Below are 6,293 nucleotides of genomic sequence, written 5' to 3' on the forward strand. Positions count from 1 at the left end.
GCCATTTGATATTACGTGGAGCTGGAAGGTTTCTTGTGGACCAGTGTCCTGAAGTTGACTCTCGCACCTCAGAGGCACAGGACTAACTCCTGGCTGGAGCACCAAGGGCTTGTCATGCACACAGCTCAGAATAAAAGGGAGAAAAAATAGGAAGAAAGAAAGAAAGAGGATAAAATAAAATAAAGTTATTAAAATAAAAACTAATTATTAAGAAAAAAATAAAAAGTAAAAAAATGAGAAAAAAGAACAATGGACAGACTGTACACTAGGACAAATGGTGAAAGCAAAGCCATACAGACAAAATCTCACAGAGAAGCATACACATACACATTGACAAAATGAGGAAAAGGGGGGCCTCCCTGGTGGCGCAGTGGTTGAGAGTCCGCCTGCCGATGCAGGGGATACGGGTTCGTGCCCCGGTCTGGGAGGATCCCATATGCCGCGGAGCGGCTGGGCCCGTGAGCCATGGCCGCTGGGCCTGCGCATCCGGAGCCTGTGCTCCGCAACGGGGGAGGCCACAACAGTGAGAGGCCCGCATACCGCAAAAAAAAAAAAAAAAAAAAAAAAAAAAAAAAAAAAAAAAAAAAAATGAGGAAAAGGGGAAAAAATAATATATCTTGCTCCCAAAGTCCACCTCCTAAATTTGGGATGATTCATTGCCTATTCAGGTATTCCATAGATGCCGGGTACATGAAGTTGATTGTGGAGCTTTAATCCACTTCTTCTGAGGCTGATAGGAGAAATTTCACTTTTCTTCTTTGTTCACACAGCTCCTGGGGTTCAGGTTTGGATTTGACTCTGCCTCTGCATGTAGGTCGCCTGAGTGTGTCTGTTCTTCCCTTAGACAGGATGGGGTTAAAGGAGCAACTAATTTGGCAGCTCTGGCTCACTCAGGCCATTGGGGGGGAGATGTAATGAATGTGAGACAGGCCTGCAGTGGCAGAGGCTGGCATGACTTTGTGCCAGCCTGATGCACGCCATGTGTTCTCCCAGGGTAGTTGTCCCTAGATCTCGGTACCCTGGTGGTGGTGGGCTGTACAGGCTCCCAGGAGGGGAGGTGTGGATAGTGACCTGTGTTTGCAAACAGGGTTTTTGGTGGCGGCAGCAGCAACCTTAGCATACCATGCTCGTCTCTGTGGTCCGCGCCGATAGCCGTGGCTAGCGCCCGTTTCTGGAACTCCTTTAAGCTGCTCTCTTAATCCCCTCTCCATGCGCACCAGGAAACAAAGAGGCAAGAAAAATTCTTCTGCCTCTTCAGCAGCTCCAGACTTTTTCCCAGACTCCCTCCCAGCTAGCCATAGTGCACTAACCCCTTCAGGCTGTGTTTACGTCGCCAACCCCAGTCCTCTCCCTGCCCTCAGACGGAAGCCCAAGCCTCAGCTCCCAGCCCCGCCCGCCCCGGCGGGTGAGCAGACAAGCCTCTTGTGCTGGTGAGTGCTGGTCAGCACTGATCCTCTGTGTGGGAATCTCTCCACTTTGCCCTGTGCACCCTTTTTGCTGTGCTCTCCTCCTCAGCTCTGAAGCTTCCCCCCTCCACCACCCACAGTCTCCACCCATGAAAGGCCTTCCTAGTGTGTGGAAACCTTTCCTCCTTCACAGCTCCCTCCCGCTGGTGCAGGTCCTGTCCCTATTTTTTTGTCTCTGTTTTTTATTTTTTCTTTTGCACTACCCAGGTACGTGGGGAGTTTCTTGCCTTTTGGGGTGTCTGAGGTCTTCTGCCAGTGTTCAGTAGGTGTTCTGTAGGAGCAGTTCCACGTGTAGATGTATTTCTGATGTATCTGTGGGGAGGAAGGTGATCTTCGCATTTTATTCTTCTGCCATCTTCTCAAATCCCCGCTGTAGCACATCTTCTTAATCCATGCCTGTGTTGATGGGCATTTAAGTTGCTTCCATGTACTGACTATTGCAAATAGTGCTGCAGTAAATATTGGGGTGCATGTGTTTATTTGAATTATGGTTTTCATGGCATATATGTCCAGTAATGGGATTTCTGGGTTATATGGCAGTTCTATATTTAGTTTTTTAAAGAACCTCCATACTGTTCTCCATAGTGGTTGTATCCATTTACATTCCCACCAATGGGGTAAAAGGGTTCCTTTTTCTCCACACTCTTTCCAGCATTTATCGTTTGTAGATATTTTGATAATGGACATTCTGACCAGTGTGAGGTGATACCTCATCCATTTTCTTAGTTGTTTTGGGTTTGTTTTCATATGTCTTTTTTCTGTTTTCTTTTTTCTCACCTAAAGTGTATCCTTTAGCATTTGTTGTAAAGCTGGTTTGGTGGTGCTGAATTCTCTGAGCTTTTTCTTGTTTGTAAAGCTTTAGATTTCTTCATCAAATCTGAATGAGATCTTTGTTGGATAGAGTAAGTTTGGTTGTAGGTATTTCCCTTTCATCACTTTAAATATATCCTGCCACTCCCTTCTGGCCTGAAGTTTCTGTTGAAAAATCAGCTGATAACCTTATGGGCATCCCCTTGCATTTTATTTGTTGTTTCCCCTTTGTACTTTTTATTTTAAGGAGGAATAAAAAACAGAATTTTTTTTTTTCTACAGGAACATCTTAGTAGACATATATAAGGATTGATACATAACTTGCTCTACAATAAGATCTGATTGCATTAGGGTTTTACAGACATCTATACAGAAATCATAACACTGATTATAGTTTGATTTTGAATTTTAATTTGCATGTGTTATTCATTCAGTTGTTTCTTCTTAGAGACAATAATAAGGGCCAAATTACAATTGGACAATATGTAACAAATTGAAAATATTTTTCTACATTATATTCCCTTGGATTTTTATAGTATTAATTTTTTAACATATTTATTGGAGTATAATTCATTTACAATGGTGTGTTAGTTTGTGCTTTATAACAAAGTGAATCAGTTATACTTATACATGTGTTCCTATATCTCTTCCCTCTTGCATTTCCCTCCCTCCTACCCTCCCTATCCCACCCGTCTAGGTGGTCACAAACCACCGAGCTGATCTCCCTGTGCTATGCAGCTGCTTCCCACTAGCTATTTTATGTTTGGGAGTGTATATATGTCCATGCCACTCTCTCACTTTGTCACATCTTACCCTTCCCACTCCCCATATCCTCAAGTCCATTCTCTAGTAGGTCTGTGTCTTTATTCCCGTCTTACCCCTAGTTTAAGGGTGTGGTTTTCATCATTTTTGTTTGCTCTTTAGGACCTTGTTAAACATTTTTTTTCTGTATTCTATTTCTGAGATTTTGGATATCTTTACTATAATTACTCTGAATTCTTTTTCAGGTAGACTGCCTATTTTCTCTTCATTTGTTAGGTCTGGAGGGTTTGTTTTTGTTTTTGTTTGTGATACGCGGGCCTCCCACCACTGTGGCGTCCCCCACTGCAGAGCACAGGCTCTGGATGCACAGGCCCAGTGGCCACAGCCCATGGTCCCAGCCGCTCCATGGCACGCGAGATCCCTCTGGACTGGGGCACGAACCCATGCCCCCTTCATCGGCAGGTGGAATCCCGACCACTGCACCACAAGGGAAGCCCAGTCTGGAGGGTTTATTCCTTGCTCCTTCATCTGCTGTGTACTCCTCTGTCTTCTCATTTTGCTTAACTTACTGTGTTTGGAGTCTCCTTTTCACAGGCTGAAGGTTCATAGTTCCTGTTGTTCTTGGTGTCTGCCCCCAGTGGCTAAGGTTGGTTCAGTGGATTTTGTAGGCTTCCTGGTGGAGTGGACTGGTTCCTGTGTTCTGGATAATGAGTCTGAATGTTGTCTCTGTGGTGGGCAGGACCACATTCGGTGGTGTGTATTGGGGTGTCTCTGAAATTATTTTGAGTTTAGGCAGCCTCTCTGCTAATGGATGCAGTTGTGTTCCTACCTTGCTAGTTGCTTGGCATAAGCTGTCCTGCACTGTAGCTTTCTGGCCATTGAGTGGAACTGGGTATTAGCGTTGAGATGGAGATCTCTGGGAGAACTTTCGCTATTTAATATTACATGGAGCCAGGAGGTCTCTGGTGGACTAGTTTCCTGATCTCGGCTCTCCCACCTGATAGGAACAGGCCTGACATCCAGTAGGAGCACCAAGACCCTGTCAGCCACACGGTCAGGTACATGGGTGTTTCTTGCCTTTTGGGAAGTCTGAGGTCCTCTGCCAGCATTCAGTAGGTGTTCTGTAGGAGTTGTTCCACATGTAGATGTATTTCTTTTTTTTTTTTTTTTTCGGTACGCGGGCCTCTCACTGTTGTGGCCTTTCCCATTGTGGAGCACAGACTCTGGATGCGCAGGCTCAGTGGCCATGGCTCATGGGCCCAGCCCCTCCGCGGCATGTGGTATCTTCCCAGACCGGGGCATGAACCCATGTCCCTGCATCGGCAGGTGGACTCTCAACCACTGTGCCACCAGGGAAGCCCTAGATGTATTTCTGATGTATTCATGGGGAGGAAAGCAATCTCCGCGTCTCACTCCTCTGCCATCTTTGAAGGTCTCTGTCCAAGCCTGCATATTTTTACTGAGGAATTCTTAAACATTTAATGGTGAAATAACACCAGTTCTCTACAATCTCTTCCTTATTTTCTTTTCGTCTGTGCTCAGTCTAGTTCCGCCTGCTCATAGGGGGCCATGCTCATAGGCCTCATCACCTGCACTTCAGATCATACTTTCTTGTGAGAAATCAAGAACATGGATTTTTATTGTTTTGCTGATGTAGTCCAGCATCTGGTACAGTCCTGGCATGTAGTAAGCCCTCTGTAATTATCTGCCAGCTGTCTTCATGGTAGCAGTGCCGATTGAGGCTCCGTCGCGCTCCTCGCCAAGGGGCTGGACTTGCACCAGGGTTTCCAAAGGACTGGGGACAGTCTCTCATGCTGCTGGATCAGGGTGTGCTGAGGAACCTGGGCCCCCATGATGGGAGTGCCAAAGTCGAGGGAGGCTAGGCTGGGGAGGCAGTAATGGCATCCTGCTGCTGATGCAAGTCTGCTCACTTCAGCTTTCCTCACAGCACCTCACGCCTGGAATTGGAAGGTCCCTGTGCTGCTGCAGTGTGCACTGGGACTTCGCCCACATGCTTCCCTCCTTCAACCCGCCAGTCAGCCCCACAGATGCCTTCCCCCCACACTGTTTCACCTGTATATTTTCTTTACATCTTTTTCACATGGTCTTACATAGAGCAAATTTTTAATTTTGATGAGATTCAATTAATCATTCTTTTCTTTTATGAATAGTGTTTTTGTTGTCAAAACTAAAAACTCTGCTTAGCCCTAGATCTCCCAAAATTTCTCCTTTGATTTTTCTAAAAGTTTTATAGCTTTACACTTACATTTGAATCCAGTATCTATTTTGAGTTAATTTTTGTATAAGGTGTGAGGTATAGGTACAAATTTTTTACTTATATAATTCCCATTATTCCAGTACTATTTGTTGAAATGTTTCCTCCTTGGAATTGATTTCATACCTTTGTCAAAAATCAGTTGAGCATATTGTATGTGTCTATTTCTGGGTACTCTATTCTTTTTTTTTTAATGATTGGGCTAAGTGACTTTATTAAAGACAGCCAAGATTACAAAGGACTTAAGAGTTGGCATTATGGCCCTTCTTCTTGCCAAGGTTGGCACAATATTGACAAAGCACTGGTTGTACTGCATGTGCCTCTTGGCTCAGCCCATGTTCTTCTTCTTTATTTGGCCACCTTGGAAGTCTGACCTCTTATTTTCCTGGCACAGGCCATGGAACCATGGACTTTACCTCCAATCATGTGGCCGGCTACTTCCAGGGTGCTCAGAGCCTCCACCCCACACTGGCCCAGGGCAGCCTCATCCTCTAGGGGTGTGTATTCCAGGAGCAGGACTTGATCTTCTGTAGTGATGCCCTCCAATGAGGCTACATGAGCTTTGATCTGGGTGACAGTCTCCTGGCCAGTCACCTCGAGAGTGTGTAGCTCCTGGGCATGGACAAAGAGATGCATGTTGGTGACTGAACCATGGATACAACTGCCACTAGTGTACTCTATTCTGTTCCATTGATCTACATGTCTATTTATCCACAAATACCACACTATTTTGAACACTCTGGCTATATATGAAACCTTAATATCAAGTAGATTGATTCACCCTATACTTTATCCTTCTTTGTCAACATTGTTTTAGGTATTCTAGGACCATATACACTTCAGGGTAGTCTTGTATATGTCTACCAGGAAACCTTCCTGGAATTATTTTAAGAATTCAATTAAACTTATCCATCAGTTTGGGGAGAAGTTACATCTTTAGTATGTTGACTTGTTCAATCCATGAATACAGTATTTTTTTC

General features: G+C 44.8%; 1 pseudogene across 1 annotated transcript; it reads right to left on the reverse strand.

Moving 5' to 3' along the window:
• Nucleotides 1–5,555: 5,555 nt before the first annotated feature.
• On the reverse strand, nucleotides 5,556–5,956 carry LOC309796566 (ubiquitin-like protein FUBI; annotated as a pseudogene). The gene has a single exon. The product of its transcript is annotated as a ubiquitin-like protein FUBI (transcript).
• Between the last annotated feature and the right edge of the window lie 337 nt (nucleotides 5,957–6,293).

This window comes from Mesoplodon mirus (genome assembly GCF_964341445.2).
Source record: "Mesoplodon mirus genome assembly, chromosome: X".
In the NCBI taxonomy this organism is placed as follows: Eukaryota; Metazoa; Chordata; class Mammalia; order Artiodactyla; family Ziphiidae; genus Mesoplodon; species Mesoplodon mirus.